This window comes from Corticium candelabrum, chromosome 1, assembly GCF_963422355.1.
Source record: "Corticium candelabrum chromosome 1, ooCorCand1.1, whole genome shotgun sequence".
Taxonomy (NCBI): Eukaryota; Metazoa; Porifera; class Homoscleromorpha; order Homosclerophorida; family Plakinidae; genus Corticium; species Corticium candelabrum.
The window spans coordinates 3,335,498-3,354,115 of record NC_085085.1 but is presented as its reverse complement, the minus strand read 5'-3'; positions in this window follow the sequence as shown (position 1 = coordinate 3,354,115).

The following is an 18,618-nucleotide window of genomic DNA, read 5'->3' as shown; positions in this document are numbered from 1 at the left end:
AACGTTTCACATAACTGGTGTTCTCAGTAAGACCTTGCAGGAAGAAACCGTCTATTAGTGCAGTATAGAAGCCAGAATATTTGCGTTTCAAAGGGAGAAAAGGAGTGATTCAAAGTTTGAAATTTTGGTATGAAGTCCTGCCAAATGCTATAGTGTACAGAGGTGGAGGCGAACTATAGTGCAGTTACCACTCAGAAAAAAGCTAGCTACAAAGTTGACATAAATGAGCAACTTTACGACCGAATGTTTCAATCTTGAGTTTTCTGGCAGACATACTGTGTACTTCGATATTGTGTAAACTATAACTAACGAATTCGAGGTTGAGAGAAGGTGTGAAGGAGTTGTTCTGCATACCAAAATTGAGAAAACAATTGTGTCTGCTGCTGATGGCCCGCGTCCTGACAGTCATACTGTTCACAATCATTTAGGGTAAATATTAATTAATTAAGAAAATAATTGCACGCACTCAGAGTTATTATGTATTCAGAGTTATTATGTATTCAGAGTTATTATGTATTCAGAGTTATTATGTATTCAGAGTTGTTATGTATTCAGAGTTATTATGTATTCAGAGTTATTATGTATTCAGAGTTATTATGTATTCAGAGTTATTATGTATTCAGAGTTATTATGTATTCAGAGTTATTATGTATTCAGAGTTATTATGTATTCAGAGTTATTATGTATTCAGAGTTATTATGTATTTAGAGTTATTATGTATTCAGAGTTATTATGTATTTAGAGTTATTATGTATTCAGAGTTATTATGTATTCAGAGTTATTATGTATTCAGAGTTATTATGTATTTAGAGCTATTATGTATTCAGAGTTATTATGTATTCAAACTTATTAGGTATTCAGAATGCATGCGAAAGGAAAGACATTACATATCTATACGGGACCAAGAGCTGTTGCCAGGAGTCTGCAAGCTGTTGCTTCTGGTAATGCTTGCGCATGCTATACATCAGCGACAGCAGAAGGGTCGTTTTCATTCCCCAAACGGCCAAAAACTAAAGCAATCAAGAAAGGCTAAAACTATGCACCTCTTACTTCATATTCATAGAGAAAAAAAGACGTAACTGCAGCAATGAGAGGATTGGTTTTAATTAACGACGGACGATTACGCCTGTTTATTAAATTTGATCACGTGATTAATTGTCAAGATACAAGTAATTTTCGCCCAAATATTTGCCATAGCACTTTCTGGCGCTCCATGCACCGCTCTGCTAGACCGGAGTACATAGTTGAGTGTGTTCCGAGTTTGGTGCCCCATAGCACGCATGTTATGTACGTCCCGTGATTACGAGTCTTATCTCATCAACATCGTGCGTTGGGTAACTAATTTTGGCTCAATCTGCACAATCTGGTGCAGCTGCAGAGGGGCACGTGACTCCCTCCCAAATAATTTCAGTCGTTTGCGGCATCTTGTGAGTCCTCCTAAACTAACATATAATTATCAATAACATTTACTTAGAAGACTTCAAGTTATTATGAGTAAAGTTGAAAACTACCTCTTTACTCAATAACTTAGACATTATCAATTAATTAATGCAGAAATTATAGGATTTACGTCAAGAGTGGACGTGATGCGCCCCTAGGGACGTTGGTGAGTGGGCACGTCAATATCGGGCATATACTAGAGTAGACCCACGTGCACGCTTGTCTCACTCAATGTTGTGGTGCTACGAATAACTTCCACATAAAACGACGGATTTTCGGGCACATGTGTATTGTATGTCCTACCGTCAACCTAATTTCCTGCTAGCGCGCACGCTCTGTACACACACGCAAACGTAGAAAGACTACAAAATAGTCACAAAGTAAACAATTAAGCCATTTCCCATCTAAAAGCACTAGACTTCTTGCACTCGCACACTACATCAGCACACGTCCCTGTACTACCAAGATACAAAAAAGACTAACATGATAACAGCAACCATGCATGCATGTCCAATCGATCAAACTTTTTCAGTCCTGCGACATTACCGATGTCCACACCAAACAGCTGAAAGGCAAACTTAGGATTCCGCAAACTGCAGCCGTAAAGGCCAAAGCCTTTGATTCGTGATCTGCTGTCTTCACCCCACCGACAATGAGAAGTATGCACCCGACAAGTGGAAGTATGAAGCCACATACAAAAATGAGAAGAATCACAACACTTCCGCAGCACTCGCAGTCCTTAATGCCACTGTTTACAGCATACTTTAACGCACTCGTCAGAGTGAAGACGTAAAGAATGGCTCCGGCCAAAGCAATGTCTCCAGGATCACTCTCCTCTAGCCTGGCCTTGTATATCCATGCACACACTAGTCCAGTCAGCCAGATCAGGATAAGGAAAACCAAGCATGCTAATTTTGCTCCCGACGACATTGTTGAAGTTTCGCTAACCTCGTGGCGAGACGTTTCTGTTGCTGGACGTTACTGTCAAAGGCCCGTATGTTACTGCTTAAGCATTCGGGCGGCTGTCCCTAGGGATAGAAATTTGTCTAGGATTCAAATCGTCGATAGTACGCGGCATTACGATTCAATATCTGATTAAGCACCATGCGTGGCTAAATAATTGAGGTGAGTCCTGTTATTTGCTACAGTCTGCTCGAATAATTGAGTCCTTGCCTAGCCCAAGTAATTCGTGTACTGCTTATATCGTGAATTAAGGTTTCCTATCGATGTCGGAACGCCCAGATTTATGGAAAGGCTAATTTGCTTCTCTGCATAGGCATGGATTAGTCCGAAGTATTTAACGTTAGATAGATCAACCGTTATCGAAGTGGCATTGTCTAGACAATACGATTGTCGAATAGAGTTACAGACCAATAACCATTACAGAAGTGTTTTATCGTGTAACTGGACGCGGAATTTAATTGGCTGCAGAAAATGTCTCGAAATTGTTGAACACTCTCCACGGATTCAACATGCTGTTACTATACGAAAGAGATTCGAGTTTCTAAATGGTAAGTGGGAGTTGTGGTGCACCTGCTTTGCATCTTAATTTTTGCCCATCAGACAGTACAGTCTTTTGTGAAGTGTCAGTCTCTGGGTGGCGATATGAGCATTTACATGCGGTTTACTTCTATTGCCCAATGACTGGTTATGGCAAGACTAACGATAGCCTTTGTGTTGTTTGTTCTGACCTTGATGACAGCAAAGTCGCAAGTGTTTTCCTGCTACGTATGTTGTCTGCATCTCGCCTGCTGGCTTTCCCTAAAATTCCTTTCCCAGAGAGTATGACAAAGGAGAAACGTTGACTACAAACGCAGTACAGTAGCACAACAATGGCCGTGGAGTGAACTTGTAGAATACTAAAGGAACGACTTTGCCTGTGCTCACTGTACCGGTGTAGGCGTGTATACATATAATTAAAGGTACACTTCACTCACGTGGATCATAATACAGCACCTTATTTACACCTCTCCTAAGGTGGCCATCGATCAATATGCCGTATTGTTCTGTTCTGTTGTACTTTCACTCTGAATTCTAGTAGAAACGTGCAACATGAAATATGGACGCATTCGGATTTGAAGAACAACAGCAAGAATGATGCAGACAAATTAGAAGTTAATGAACTGCACTCCTACACGATCACGCGATCAACTATGCCAATGAATTCTTGCAACAATTTCTTTGTTTTACACAAATTTAAACAAAGAGGACAATAACTGAGAAAGTATTGGGTTTGGTAACAATCAGATCATTCTGGACATGCTGGCTGCAAACCAGTCAACATCATCGCTCTCGTGGATAAAGAGAGTTGACGTTATGTACGATCTGAGAGGCCTGTCAAACGCGTTGCGGCTCAGCAAACACAGAAAAGTTGTTGGAATGTATGTGGATCCGGTCGCCAAGAGGACCGCCGCTCTTATATTGAGCGATTGTCGTTTGCTATACATGGTGCCAGGAGTATATATGGCAGGAAGATAGAATCACGCTGATAGCCAGACCAGTTATCATGCAACGTCATCTACCGCTTCCACGACCAGTAGTACTATACGGGCAACTTGATCTCAGAACTGAGCGAGAGTTCAGACAAATACGTAACTTATATGTGTCCTGCATGTCCGGACTGAAGCAGTCTGACATAGAAGGAAACGAATAGCCACGTCCATGTGAATTGAGGAAGAAGGTCTTTCCATCTACAATATCTAATGTTCTCTCCAATTTCTAAGCAAATATAGTCTCGTTGACAGACCGCTTTTTGCACGTGAGGTAGCTGGAAGGGTGGTTGAGAGAGCGGAAAAAACGAGAGTCCTCATTGGATATCACCGGGTGGCGATATAAGCATCTGCAGGTTCTATTGGGCAATGCTAAGACATCTGGTGGTCTTACGTTACTTTTGTTCATTGCTGAAGGCAAAGTCTTCAGCTGTGTTGTTGTTTTTGTTGGCATCTCCTGATAGATCTCCCTAAGCAGGAAAATATTTATACGTGCAAGTGAGTATCTTCATTGGATCAACTCTCATTTCATCAAAAATATTGTAACACTCTCGCTCTACAGATTTCGTGATGCAAGTACGTGTCTTATACCTACAGATTGTACTTTGTGACAGTTGCTATTTCTTGATTTTAGTAATACTCCAAAGTCCTATAGGACACTCATGCAAATAGAAGGAAAACGAAAAGGATTAATTACAATAAGCAACAGGCATGAAGAGATATGAGTCGATTTGCTGTTTTGGTTGTTTGGGTGGCAATTTCTAAGAAGTGGATATAGAGCGTCTAGAGAACTCAAATGACGGTAATACAAAAGAGCGCATGATACCATGGTAATGCCAATTTATTATATGACGCTGTGTTCTCCTCGATTCAAAACTACGAGGGTGTGTGTGTGTGCGTGTGTGTACTTGTGTGTACTTGTGTGTGTGTGTGTGTGTGTGTGTGTGTGCGTGCGTGCGTGTGTGTGTAAACGAAAATCGACTGCGAATTGCATCTTTTTCGTTGTATTTAGCTTTATAGGGATGCTGGCGTTATGACATTGTTGATTGCATCTCACAAGTCGGACTTTCGTTTTGAGGCGAGAGAGTGCACACCTGCTACCATACGAGCCTCTAATCGCCTCAAAAAGTAAGGTCAGGCTCGTGAAACGATGTCATGATGACTGCGGCATGCCAAGCTAGAAAGCCAATACAAAACAAAGAATTATGCATCACACTCGATTTCTGCTCATTGTGACGTCTGAGAGAGGTGTGAAATTTATCACGGCCATCGTCACGTCGTTGGCGTATGTCTCGTACAGCCATAACAGTTGGAGAGTGCCGATTTGAGGCGTAGAAGACAACACCAAATAACCAAGTCTGTTGGCAGACGATCGTTGCCATGAATATCAGCTAAGTGTTGCTCATACTACTTCCAACACGGTGAGCATGAGATCCACGTTCGAAGACACGGAAACAGAAAACGAGGAAACATACCCTACATCCGTACTAAAACCAGCACACTGACTGACATCCGTTAGCAACAAGCAACACCTAACCCAAGAAACTAAGTTCAAAAGTGTACGTACCATGAACGAGGAGGGATCACCACATCATCCACAAGTAAGATGATACGATGTAGACAACAGGTAAAAGACACAAGAAAGTATGGAATTGGCCTGCTACAGACTAACAGCTTTTGGACATCGAGCGTTTCTGTGCTGACACTTCGTTTGAATGCAGCATACTTGGAGTTGATCCAACCTTCAACTGCGGAAAGTTTTATGTGACAGTGACAACCTATGAACACTTGATGTTGACAAATGTCAATGGTAAACACCCAACATTCATTGGTCCCACCCTGATTCATCAACAGAAACTGGATACCTCCTACAGCTATCTGGCTAATACAATCATAGATTGTCGCCCCTCTCTATCCGGAATTCAAGCATTTGGTGCAGATGGAGAAGACAATTTAGTAAAAGGCTGAAACAACATGTTCAAAGTGCAATTCAACTTCGTGTTCCGTTCGCGCTGAAAGAAATATCAAAAAGAAAACGAATGACCACAGACTTTCTGTCTCTGCAACAAATGAAATACTGTCAGATGTATTTGGCAAGAAACTCGTTGAATTAGGGCTGCATGAAGAAGGCCTCATAGATGCAAAATCAACGGCAGAGTTTGAAACTCACCTGGATTCATTAAAAAACAAATGGGACACCTTAGAACAAGATAACCAACAGATACCAAAATTTCATGATTGGTTCACAAACTGCAAGGCAGACATCATGAAAACGACAGTGATAGCACCACTGCACGCGCAGGCAGGTCTAGGACATCCACCAGCTCGTTTCACTACAAACCGGAATGAAGCAATCAACAATATGATAAAGAAAGCTTTAAACTGCAAAGAGACTGACATGGTCACTTTCTGTCAGCATATGAAGAACTTGATTCAACAGCAATATGACTAGGTTCACAAGGCAATTCAAACAGTTGGAGAGTTTCAGTTGTATGAGAAATGGTGAACTAGGAGACATGATACAATCAGGAAAGCGCAAGAAGACAACAGAAACAAACTTAACCGCATTAGCCATGGCTGGCATGTCACGAAACGCAGGGAAGAAACTAGGTCATCGAAACCACAAGAGCAATGAGTCATCAGAAATATCCACACTCACACCTGTACCAAGAGAGAGTAAATCAACTGCCACACCTAGAACAGCAGAACCTCGCATAAAGAGTAACAGCTATACTACTACAGCAACAGGCAAAGAGACAGAAAGAGAAAATCTAGCTTACTCTCTCCCACACAGCTGACAACACCAACCAACCCACCACAGCAATATACATACATCACAGCACTCTCTCATCCATCAACTTCAAGGGGAATACCAAACGAAACCGTAATGGCAAAACGTTACACTCCCCCACCAACAGCATACTACACACCTAGTACACAGCCCAATCCATTCCCCACCACACAGCTTCCTGGACAATTCCATCCAAGAGCAACAGCACTACAAGGACCACCACCACTACTGTATCATTCTGGACCAGCTGTTCTACCCATACAGCCAATGGCTCAAAGACTATACAAAGTCAAATTCTTGACAAATCAAATAAAAGATTTTGCTGGATGCAGACAGGGATATTACAAAAAAAACGATGAAACAGTTGCCGACCCACCTTATGACATATGCATTGTTTATCAGGAAATTGTGTTGGATTACATAAAACTAGAAAACCTTTCCAAACTCCACCAATGCTCACTATCATGCAAATCCTGGCTGTACTATGATGAAGAACCAACAGTTTGTACCAAGCCAAACAGAGGTCCTACAAGATGTGAACGCTAAGCTCCAACCAATCCATGTTCGCTATTTGAAAGTGCATGTTGGACTATACTTGTACGCAAATATGTAAGCACATGTTGAATGAAGTTTTGTTAGTATTGCTAATATCATTACAAGTTGCTGTTCAAATAAGTATAGATGCTTTTCAGAGTTGAGTTGCTGCAATTTGTGCTCATAATTGGCACTTAGCATTACATTGTCCTAAACACTAGTTCTAATAAAACAGTTGTTGAGTTCTTCTGGTTACTGATCACAATAAATTGACACTTTGCAGACAATACAATCAGATAAATTAGCAGTTTCAGTTCAGCAATGGTAGGTGTAGCAACAGAGCAAGAATATGAAATATCAGTGTAGAGCATCCAAGTCTTAATATGAAAAAATTAGTATAGAGTATCCAAGTCTTAGTAAACGGATATAATTGTAATCTAAACTCAAACTGTACACATTTCAGCTCCAGCAGAACATAAAGTTGATAGCCAAGCAGTTACACTTGTAAATCCTGTTTAATGGGGAGGGGGGTTAGACTCCAGTGGCGTAGCACTCCAGTGGCGTAGCCAGGATTCGCTGGAGGAGTATTACTAGGGGACTTTGTCCCACGTGGCACACCAAACCGGGGTAAAACTACTCCTGAATCTCAATATCGCGTTTTATTAAATCAAGCAAACGTGTATTCATAGTCCTCGAGGACAATGACAAAGATTAATACAGAACAACCGTTCGCAACATTGAATGCTAATCATATCATATTATGCAACAAGACTTTCAAATTTCAATGTCATCCTTTCCGTGCTGCGCTGTGAACGGATTGAGTGTACCTTCAACAATTTCCGGAGAGGCAATCAAACTAGGATGGATGTATAGCAGGGCGAGAGATGTCAGTCTGTCGTCTCCTATGCACAGTTGATCGAAAGTAAGTCTTCAAAAGTTTGAGCCTGCTGAAGCTTCGCTCATAACCAGCTCCAATTTACCGGCTACCTGTCGCTAGTGGGTCACCCTTGTGCCCCAGGTCAGGGGTACTGGCAATGGCTGCAAACACCCTGGCTGGGCCACTACACTCAGGAAGTGTTATCCTCAGGAAGTGTTACCATGTAGGCAATAAAATAGGTCAGCACAAGCACCTACAGAGATGAACTCATTCTCAATCCTGTCAGATTAGTAGATCACCTGAATATCCTCGCAATTCCTGAGTGTTCAGTCTGATCATCTTTGTAATGCAGGCTTCCATTGGTAGTAAACTAGAATGTTGAACCCAAAAAGCAACGAAACCAAAACACAACAACCAAAAGCAAGCAAACCTAACCTTTTCGTTCGCTACAGACAACAACTGCCCTAATGCCTGTCACCATATATGTAAGCAAACCGCCGCTGCTTTTGTTCAGCATAACTATGACCAACGACTCAACTACTACAAAGAGCAACTAACAACGATACCACGTCCACAATTCACAACTACTACCTCCCGTGCAATCGCACCGTCTGCTTCCATGCGCCATGCCGTGCCTGATCCTGTCAAGACAGCTGATATTCAGAGATGTACCGTCTTGTCGATTGCTACTGACACTTCCAAATTCGAGGAATCCAGGTTCAACAACGTTCTTCCATAATATAACGAAGCAACGGCCAGAAGCGTGAGAAATTGGAAGTAGGGTAAAGTCGCCTAACCGTGGACATCGCCTAAAGGTGGACAGCTGAAGTTTCACTTCTTACCACGGAACGAATTGGTCATCAACCGCGACGCGGTTTGTTGTAGTAGCAAGCACTGCGTCGTACCTTTTTGAGACAGGACGCTCTTCCAGTTGACGTAGCGTTTTCTCACTTTTTCCCGTATGTTTAGACAGTAGCCTCGACTATCCTGCCAATGCGAAATCATAACAATCGTGCAGCGTTACATATTCAACGCAAGCAATCACCGTTGTTCGTTGGTTGCACAGCCCATGCCTTACTCTACTGTACCATGCAAATCTCTTTATTCACCTCTACGTGCAACGGCTAGAATCGTGCAACTTGTAATCAAAAGTGGGCGGGTCTGGAAAGTTGCACTCTAAACCTCAACATACACTCATGCAGAGAAAGATACGCCACTTTTTGCACATCTCTTTGCAGCACAGGACTCAGATCCAACACAAGGACAGAACACAAGAGACAGATGACTGCTGCCATCTCATGCAGGTAAAATTCTCACTGCAGATTGATTTATAGAAAAACCGAAGATTAAAAACGTACAGGAAATAGCAAGAAAGGAAAGCTACAACGTCAAAAACTCGCCTCCTATCAGGAAAGTCCAAGACAACGTTTGCAATGGGAGTGGCTGGTTCAAGCAGCCACGAGAATGACTTCTTTTGTAGCAGTTACGGTCAATCGTACTACCAAGACTTAAAGAAAGATGAAAAAGGATGGATAGGCAGTGGCAATCCCGACTGTAGCCATTGGTTCCACTTCGGGTGCGCCATGCTCGATGACATACCAGAACCTAGAAAATTCTGGAGCTGTCCAGACTGCATAGACGTCTAGGAGACGCGAACAGCTTGTGGCAAGCGTAGCTTCCAGTTCCGGTCCTGTTTACCGTAATAGATCGTTGGCTTAGTGCGAAAACGTCGCTGTCCCCATTAGCGATAGTAGCGTTAATATCAACCACTTTAGGACGTCACATTCTAGTTGAATAATAAAATCTCAACGAATAGCTAGAGACTAGAGAGTGAGCCTGCGTGATCACTAAGGGCCAAGGGTAAATTGTGTTTCTAAGATGAGGTTGTCGTAAGATTTCTGATCGGAGCTATTCTAATTACTTCGAAGGGTGTCCACGGTTTGGCGACTTTAACCTACTTCAAGAGATTGATAACAGGCTCACAGCGACATGCACGCGTCACCGACGCGTCGTAATGAACGGTCGAGAAGAAGAATTGGACACAACACTTGCTTCATAATATCATGCGATTAGAAGAGAACCGGAAAGTAGAAAGAAGAAGTCACTATCACTGTCGACGCGGAGTTAAAACTGTGCTCATCCGCGTTCTAGACTAGCTCTATTCGAATAGCGTTAGATGGCGCTATGGACTTGTTGCGCGCTCTAGAAGTCCATAGCGCCAGAGTCGATCTCTGTCGCCATGGACTTTTGGTCTGTGGACTTGTAGCGTGCGCTTCATGGGCATTACTTCAACGCACGTTACATTTCCAGACAGCAGCGCACACGTCAGTTAGCCATCACAACAAATCACTCCCACGTGACGTGGGAGTAATTTGTTGTAATGGCTAACTGAAAAGATGAGATTAGTACCATCAAAAACAGCCAGAAAGACATCAATTCTTAAAGAAAAATTTTTGCCGTAGAACTGTGGTCCTCGTAGCTACTTGTAAGTTTCAATAATTTAGAATGGCTAAATTACGTTGGAATGACGTGTTCTTGGTTGTTTGAGTGTTCTTGGTTGAATACAAGGTGAGTGTATATTTCCTCTACCGTTCCCTGTCCCTACCTCTCCCTGCCCTATCTTTTGCCGCCCCTACCTTTTCCCGCCCCTACTTCCCCACCCTTACCGTTCCTCCCCCTCGATGTCTCGTCCGTGCTCCGACGAGACATCCGGGGAACGACAGGGGCGGGGAGAGACTGGCTCGAGTCTAGTTGCGTTGCAAGTTGCAAGTGGCTATTTATAAATATTTGTTATATGCATGTATAGGTATATCTGCATAATTTGACGCTGAAAGTACACATAAACCGATAGCCTGAAAAAACAAATCTACTGTTTTGCTTGCTACGAAGTAATATAATTGGTCAAGTCTCGTAAAAGGAAAAAGTTGAAAACATCCTTACATGAAGTGCCACAGTATTACTAGCAACTGTGTACTGCTTGTTGGACAGTAAAATGTTCTGCTATGTGGTTTCAAATAAACACACTTTCAATGGAACCACTCATCACAACGGTTGCAATGGATCATCAGCCTTCCAAAACTGTCTGGCTGCCTGCAAACACAATAAATAGCGAAAGAGGCTACAGAACGCTTACACCTTGTGATGTCACAGCGGCCTCGAAAATAACGTGGTAATGGTGTTATATAGCCTTTCTTGACGCATGAGAACAGATGTTTTCTCATGTAAGATTGAATGTAAGTCACATACTCAGGATTAATGCCAGAAGCAACGTCGTAGGCAAAAGCAATTGCAAATAGCCCACAATCATTGCCACCTCTCTGTTGCTGAACTGCTCTTATTTAAACTGTAATCTCCTTCTCATTGCTTTGGTAGATTGATGCAATCTGCTGTTCTAGGTGACTCGATAGCTTGTATCTGACCAAGCTGTGATACAAATGTTTACTCCCTTGTTCATCGCTTGACGTCGTTATCCAGTGATTGCCAATGTTATGAATTTGAACTGAATTTTGCCTAGCCACTACAAACTGCAGCTGCTGCGACAAAAGGGTGTTCTGGAGACCGTTTTTTCCGGAAACCTCTGCTTCAGCATCCGTTGGGGTGAGTTGATAATTCCATCGTCAATCCAGCCAACATTGCTTTGCAAAATTCCTAGATTGCCATTGGACTTTGCTGACAACCTTTGTGACTTCATGACACACTGTGGCTGATGGTACTGCTTCAATTGGCAGTCCTGTGTGGGCACGCGTTGCTGTTCTCCCACATGCTGCCCTTGTCTCAGCTGCAGTGGCTGCTCTGGTTTGTTTGATAGTTCTTTGTTTGACTGATCATGATCCCCATCAACTCTTTGTGTAGCTGCTGAACGGTGGTGATGAGCTGCCTCCATAAAAATTGGCTTCAATGAACAGTGCTTCTGCAATTTAAAACAGATGAAGTACCCCAAACATGGCATTACAACTGCAATTATGTAAGTTATTTATAAACACATTGTGTACATTAATTGATAACAGGCTGTAATTAGCAATGCCCCTTGAGCCGAATCCAATAATTACATGAAATGCAACTTTGAATGCATCGGCCTTCCATGGCCCACCATTGTGATGTCTGGATCCATTGTCTAGTCTGTCCCAACGTGTATGCCTGTACCCAGTCAGATGCAGCTATTAATAATCTAAGGTAATTCAGTGGAGTATCGTCTCCTAACAATGAAGACTGGCCTGCTTTTCTATGCAGCTAACTAGCTCAATGTCATATAGTATGTGAATGTCTTATGTGTAATCTTAGTCAGAAGTTGTAATAGGACTTTGCTAGAGCACAGAAAAAACCCACAGTGCATCGTACCTCATCACTATGTTTCTTCAGACTTTCTTTGACGCGTTTTGCTTCATTCTTGTCTTGTGCTCTGATGTAGAACAGAATGCATCACGACTCCTTTGGACTAACTTGAGACTTGTCGTTACCTTAGAATGCGTTTTGACTTTTGTTTTTGTCTTTTCTGGTTAGCCTCTTGAAGTGGAGCTGCTGCTGTTGGGCTTTGTTTCCTGGTGGTATTCGATGTGTTGTTTTCAGCTCAGCAGCATCAGTACCGTTTTGCTGCAGTCTCGATAGTAATTCCGCTTCCTTGACCAGGGCCAGTATCTGTGGTACATGCAGTGTTTCAATGGCTCTTCATTCTGCTTGGATGGCAATGCTCTTGGCAATGGATGCAATTCTTTCAAGGTGCACACAATCTAAGACAATTTAGCATCATGAGAATTATAGAATGTACACAAATAAGGTGTGATTTGAAATGAACATGCCACTGGACTTGCCTGGAGTGTCCATTGCTTTTGCTGGAATGTTTACTGCAGCCTTTGTTTTAGTTTGCTCAATTATGTTCTACAACTGGCTGTGTCTCTCAACTGGCTGTGTCTCTTTGCTGTTGTGAGTTGCTTTCAAGTGTGATTGTATCTTGTGTATGTGCTTACACAGATTACCAGTCTGAAATCCAAAGCAGGTGCAATAGTAGCAGTGGCGGCAAAGTGGTTGACATTCTTGTGCATCACAGGAAACAGCAGAACAGGTAGAATGTGGACAGAAGGAAATAACTTCTTTCACTGTGTAAAGAGTCCCTGTCTGTGTCTAAGACTGTACTTGCCATGTGTTGGCACTGTCAGGTACCTAGTGAGGACATAGAATAACCATGGAATAACCAGTTTTGTATAGGTATTAATATTGCTGCTACAGCTCATCCTGTCTGCTCTTAATATTGCATGCATAGACTTCTCTCAAATGGATTTCTTTCATGCAATAGGTAATTAATATGTGTTACCTTAACTTAGTAGTTTAATATACACTGAACCTCTGTAATGTGATGATCAGGGACTAGTAGTCCGTTCTGATGTGATGTTGTCTGTTTCTTTTGAGTGGCACCTCTGGTAGGCCACAATCCCATTTTCTGGACATCCATAAACTGGTCTGCGTCCATCTTCAGCAGTGTGGTAATTGATTGGTCCACTCTTCGATTTGCTATTCCTCTCAGGTAGGACGGATTTCGTTTTAACTTGTTATGAAAGCTGTCAACAGATTTATATCATATTTGTAGCTATCAGGTCCAGGATTGGACATATAACAGGTTATACATTAAAATTCCAAACTAACGACACCTTTCAACAAACATGTTGGTATCAGTATCAGCATGAATGAAATTTCAATACGACATGGCCCATTTCTCTGAAACCATATAAATATCAGAGCACTAGGTTCACAGCAGCGCTATACTAAATACATGTATTTACCTGGTCTTACTGGCACAGAAAGTTTTGAAATATTGGATGAATGATGGTTCCTTGGGTATCCATACATCAACAAATGACTCCAGATATTGATGGAACATATTTTTGTCTGTATGGTGCATCAACAAGTACAGTGACTGATAAATGCTGACTTGATCTGACTTGGTTCTCACTTTGGAAAATGTTTCGTTTAAGTGATCTGAAGAGAGAAAACAATATGTGGTGTGATAAACTGCCCTTCCTGGTCATCCTGCTTTACATTCATACCTATCAACGTGCCAATGGCAGAGGAGGTGCTCTATGATATCACCAAAGACAGATCTTGCTGCAAACAAACCATCCAGTGTTATCTGTGGATAATTGATCAATCAATCCACATTTGTGAGAAGATACGGTACCACTTTAGAATGTGAATGATTGTTCAGTAAACCTTTGATTTCTAGATGTTTATTTTGCATTGGTGCCAGTAAATTTTATCTCCTTTCTTATCATCGTCAGTCATGACTGTTTTGACAGTTGTAGTTGAGGCAGCATCCTTGATGGCTTGTAAAATGTGCTGCACATATCGCTTTTCCTCTTTCCTAGAAATGCACCAACCAACCGTTCTTCCTACATGGCATAGGAAAATATGTTAGTTGTTTATTTAAGTTAAGTCAATCCCGTGCAAAAGCCACACATCACTGGCAATGAGCACCTTGCTCAAACTGATCAGCAACCATCACTGTAATAAGCTTGAAGTCATAATGGTTTGTGCCATGTGTTGAATCCATGCACAGAACGTTCACGGTATACTTCTGAAACAATTCCTTCTGGTGCTTGGTTTGAATACACAAAAGGAAGGATTCTGCTGGGAGATCTGGTACAATGTCATTTTTTATGCCCTATTCCTTGTACAGAAGAACTGGATTGTATTTCTCCTGCTGTAATTTCTGCACATAAGATTGGACAGACTCTGCATCACTTGTGTGACCAAACTTGGCAAAGTCGATTGAATTCCTCTGACAGTTTCGTAAATCCTGTCTTGTAACAAAGTGATCTCGCCGAGCAAGATTGTCAAATTCATCTCTGCTAGTTAGCTTCTGCCAGAAGTCTATATACCAACAACCACAGTCAACAACAATAGCTACACTACCTACCTGTAATCAGTAAGTTTGAACTGAAAATCCTGCTTCCCAATTTAAATTGTTTGTAAAGCAAGGAAACCATTACAGGAAGTGAGAAGTATCAAGGACACAATTGCATTTAAGATAAAAATAGACCAACACAATTGACACATTCATTTCAAGGATGCATCAAAGAGAGCAACAAACACATTGTTTGTCTTACCTTCAAGAACTCACTCAATTGTCACTCCCATTGTCAATTTCTGAATCATTTTGTCCTTACACGACGCCGGGAGAGGGAGAAAAATGGCTCTCTTTTAGACTTGGATTGTGACCAGTATGGCCACTAACGTACCACATCTCCACAGTCCCTTCAGTTTCAATGCTTACATTCATCCTTGCAAGACAGGGACGTTCCATTCGCTTGCTTTTTATATGTCTTCTTTGTTCTGATGTTGTACTGTCCCTAACAGTCGGTTTGTACCTTCGGCAGCAGACATAGTAGACAAACTGCTTCTCAGCTAGATAAATACACTGTACATGTACATCACATACATTTTCTTTGTACATACGTACATACGAGAGCCCCTAAGGCCCAGGTTCGATACTGCAATCACTATTCTGCAATCTAACACTACTGTATCAGAAGTCACTATCAGAAGTCACTATGATGTACTTCACACTTGCTGTACTTGCTGTAGATACTTGCTGGACAGAACTGACACTCCAGAGAGAGAGGCAATTGTATGTTAGTTCCTTGCCCAAGAGAATTTATGTATGTGGCCCTCCCGCACTCAAACTCTGACCCGAAGGTCCCGGATGTTGCCAATCTCCAACTACGCGGTCTAACCAATTGAGCCACACACATTTTTTTGTACCTACGTACATACAGGAGCCCCTAAGGCTTAGGTTCGATACTGCAATGGCTATGCTACGATGCTAAAATGCTACAATGCTACAATGCTATGATGTTACAATGCTATCAGCAGTCACTGTATATATGTCACTTCTTCTTCTCCTTGGACAGAACTGACACTCCGGAGAGTGAGGCAATTGTATGTTAGTTCCTTGAACAAGGGAATTTATGTATGTGGCCCTCCCACAGTATCATATCTCGGTCAGTGCTTGCCATCTCGTTTCTACAACTCCATTTGAGACGCAAGTCATCTCTGTCAATAGGCTCCTTATATGACTTCCTCTCGCCAAATTGTTGGTTTTGTCTTATGAACCTCTACTCTCGCAGACAACGAAGAAGACGGATGACTCATGGGACATAGTCTCGGTCACCTGATCTCGAGTGATTTTCTCTCTTCAGACGCAGATCTGAGGCGTTCTTTTGGCTAAATTTATAGTCATCATCGCTGGCTACTATACCTACGGGGTGATGTTAGTGCTCATCGTACTGTTGTTACGGCAGAACGTGAAATATGAGAGACAAATACTCGGACATCCGGGATCATATCTCGGTCAGTCGCTTTCATCGCGTTCCTAGAAGACTTATTGAGACGTTAGTCACGTCTGTTGAAAGGTTCGCTTTGGATGTTTAAGCCACTGAATAGCCGGTTTTGTCTCTTCATTTTTTACTGTTGCAGGGCGGTGAGAAAGGTGATGGCGTACGGGACATAATCTCGGTCACGCGATTTTGAGAAAGACGGGTTCCTGAGTAGGTTGTATTGTGTGATTTTTAGTCTACTGTTGTTCTAGAGCTATATTGTCATGAATGTGTGTGTTTAACTTACTATTTTTAGCACTTCAAACTTGCAACGTGATGACTCCGAATTTTCACATTTTGTTGGCAGTTAACCAGAGAGTATTCCTACCTGTTTCTACATTCTTGACTGGCAGATATAATGATTCTTTATCTTGGATGGGATGATTGATGATTTTATCAAGTAGAATTGCACACAAACTGCTTTTTACTTTTATCCCTAGGAGAGTTATGCTGATAACTTATGAAATTGGTGACATGTTGCCAAAGAGAAAACAATCATTCTAATGACACAGTTCTGAGTTTGAGACAGTTATGATGATTAGTCCAGTAAAGATTTCCAACGAACCTTCTGTGTATAGAATTAGCTAATTAGCTAAGCAGTGCATGTTGTTGCTAGTAACTAATGTAGCTAAAATCTTACAATCAACAAGATCGTAGTACGTACACAGTGTACAAGTATGCAGAGTCCTGGCATACTCTTGTGACTTTCAACTTGTGCCAGAATGGATTCAATGTTTATCTCCATGATGATCAATCTATCACTCACGAAATTTGCTAATTAGCACTAAACCACATGTACTAAATAAAGGTTATCTTAATTATTATTCAAAAACATAGTTTAGACAGGACAACTAACAGCAGTCTAGTAACTAGAATCTGCTATAGTTCTACAAATTCACTACTAAACACTTTCAATTAGCCTTAGTCGACTGTGACGGTATGTACAATGCCCAATGAAGGTAAGACCACTTACCTGAAAGCTGTAGAACCCAAGAAGTGCGCTCATACTGTGACCGAGACTAGGTCCCGTAGGTCGATCACTTTTCCCACCGTCCTGCAACAGAAAAACTGAAGAGACAAAACCGGCTATTCAGTGGCTTAAACATCCAAAGCGAACCTTTCAACAGACATGACTAACGTCTCAATTCGTCTGGTAGAAACGCGATGAAAGCGACTGACCGAGATATGATCCCGGATGTCCGAGTATTTGTCTCTCACATTTCACGTTCTGCCGTAACAACAGTACGATGAGTACTAACATCACCTCGTAGGTATAGTAGCCAGCGATGATGACTATAACATTAGCCAAAAGTACGCCTCAGATCTGCGTCTGAAGAGAGAAAATCACTCGAGATCAGGTGACCGAGATTATGTCCCGTGAGTCATCCGTCTTCTTCGTTGTCTGCGAGAGTAGAGGTTGACAAGACAAAACCGACAATTTGGCGAGAGGAAGTCATATAAGGAGTCTATCGACAGAAATGACTTGCGCCTCAAACGGAGTTGTAGAAACGAGATGGCAAGCACTGACCGAGCTAGGATACTCTGTGACCGAGAATAGGTGCGATCAGTTTTCAAGTTCTACTGCAGCAACGTTACGACGGATACTGACGTGACCCGCTCTACCTAGTTGCTATTCAGTAGGACTATAACGCTGGCGTAGGTCAGTGGATGGTACGGCCATTTAATTTTCTGGATTTCAATTTTCGTGTTTTCAATTTTCAATTCCTAGTTAATTTTTTAATTTTTTACTTGCATTCTTATTTAAAAAATTTGTGTTTAATAAATTTTAAATTATAATTTTTAATTTTCCATATTTTTTGTAAAATGTTTTTCATCTCTTGATGTTTGATTCTTGTGATCTTTAGATTTATTTTCTAAAGTTTGATTTTTAGGCACCTATGTGCTCAAAACTAGAAACTTGAACTCGCTGTTCGCTTTTCTATTTCTAACATGAATAGAAAATAGAATATAGAAATTTGAAATGACCGCAGACGCTAGACACAGCAGGGGTCTCAGCGGGAGTCTCAGCAGGGCGCTAGGCTTCCATTCGTACGCGTGTCTCAGGAGATCATGTTTACAACACTCAAGCAGGTGTTTGTTTTTACTTTGCTTTCCGTCACG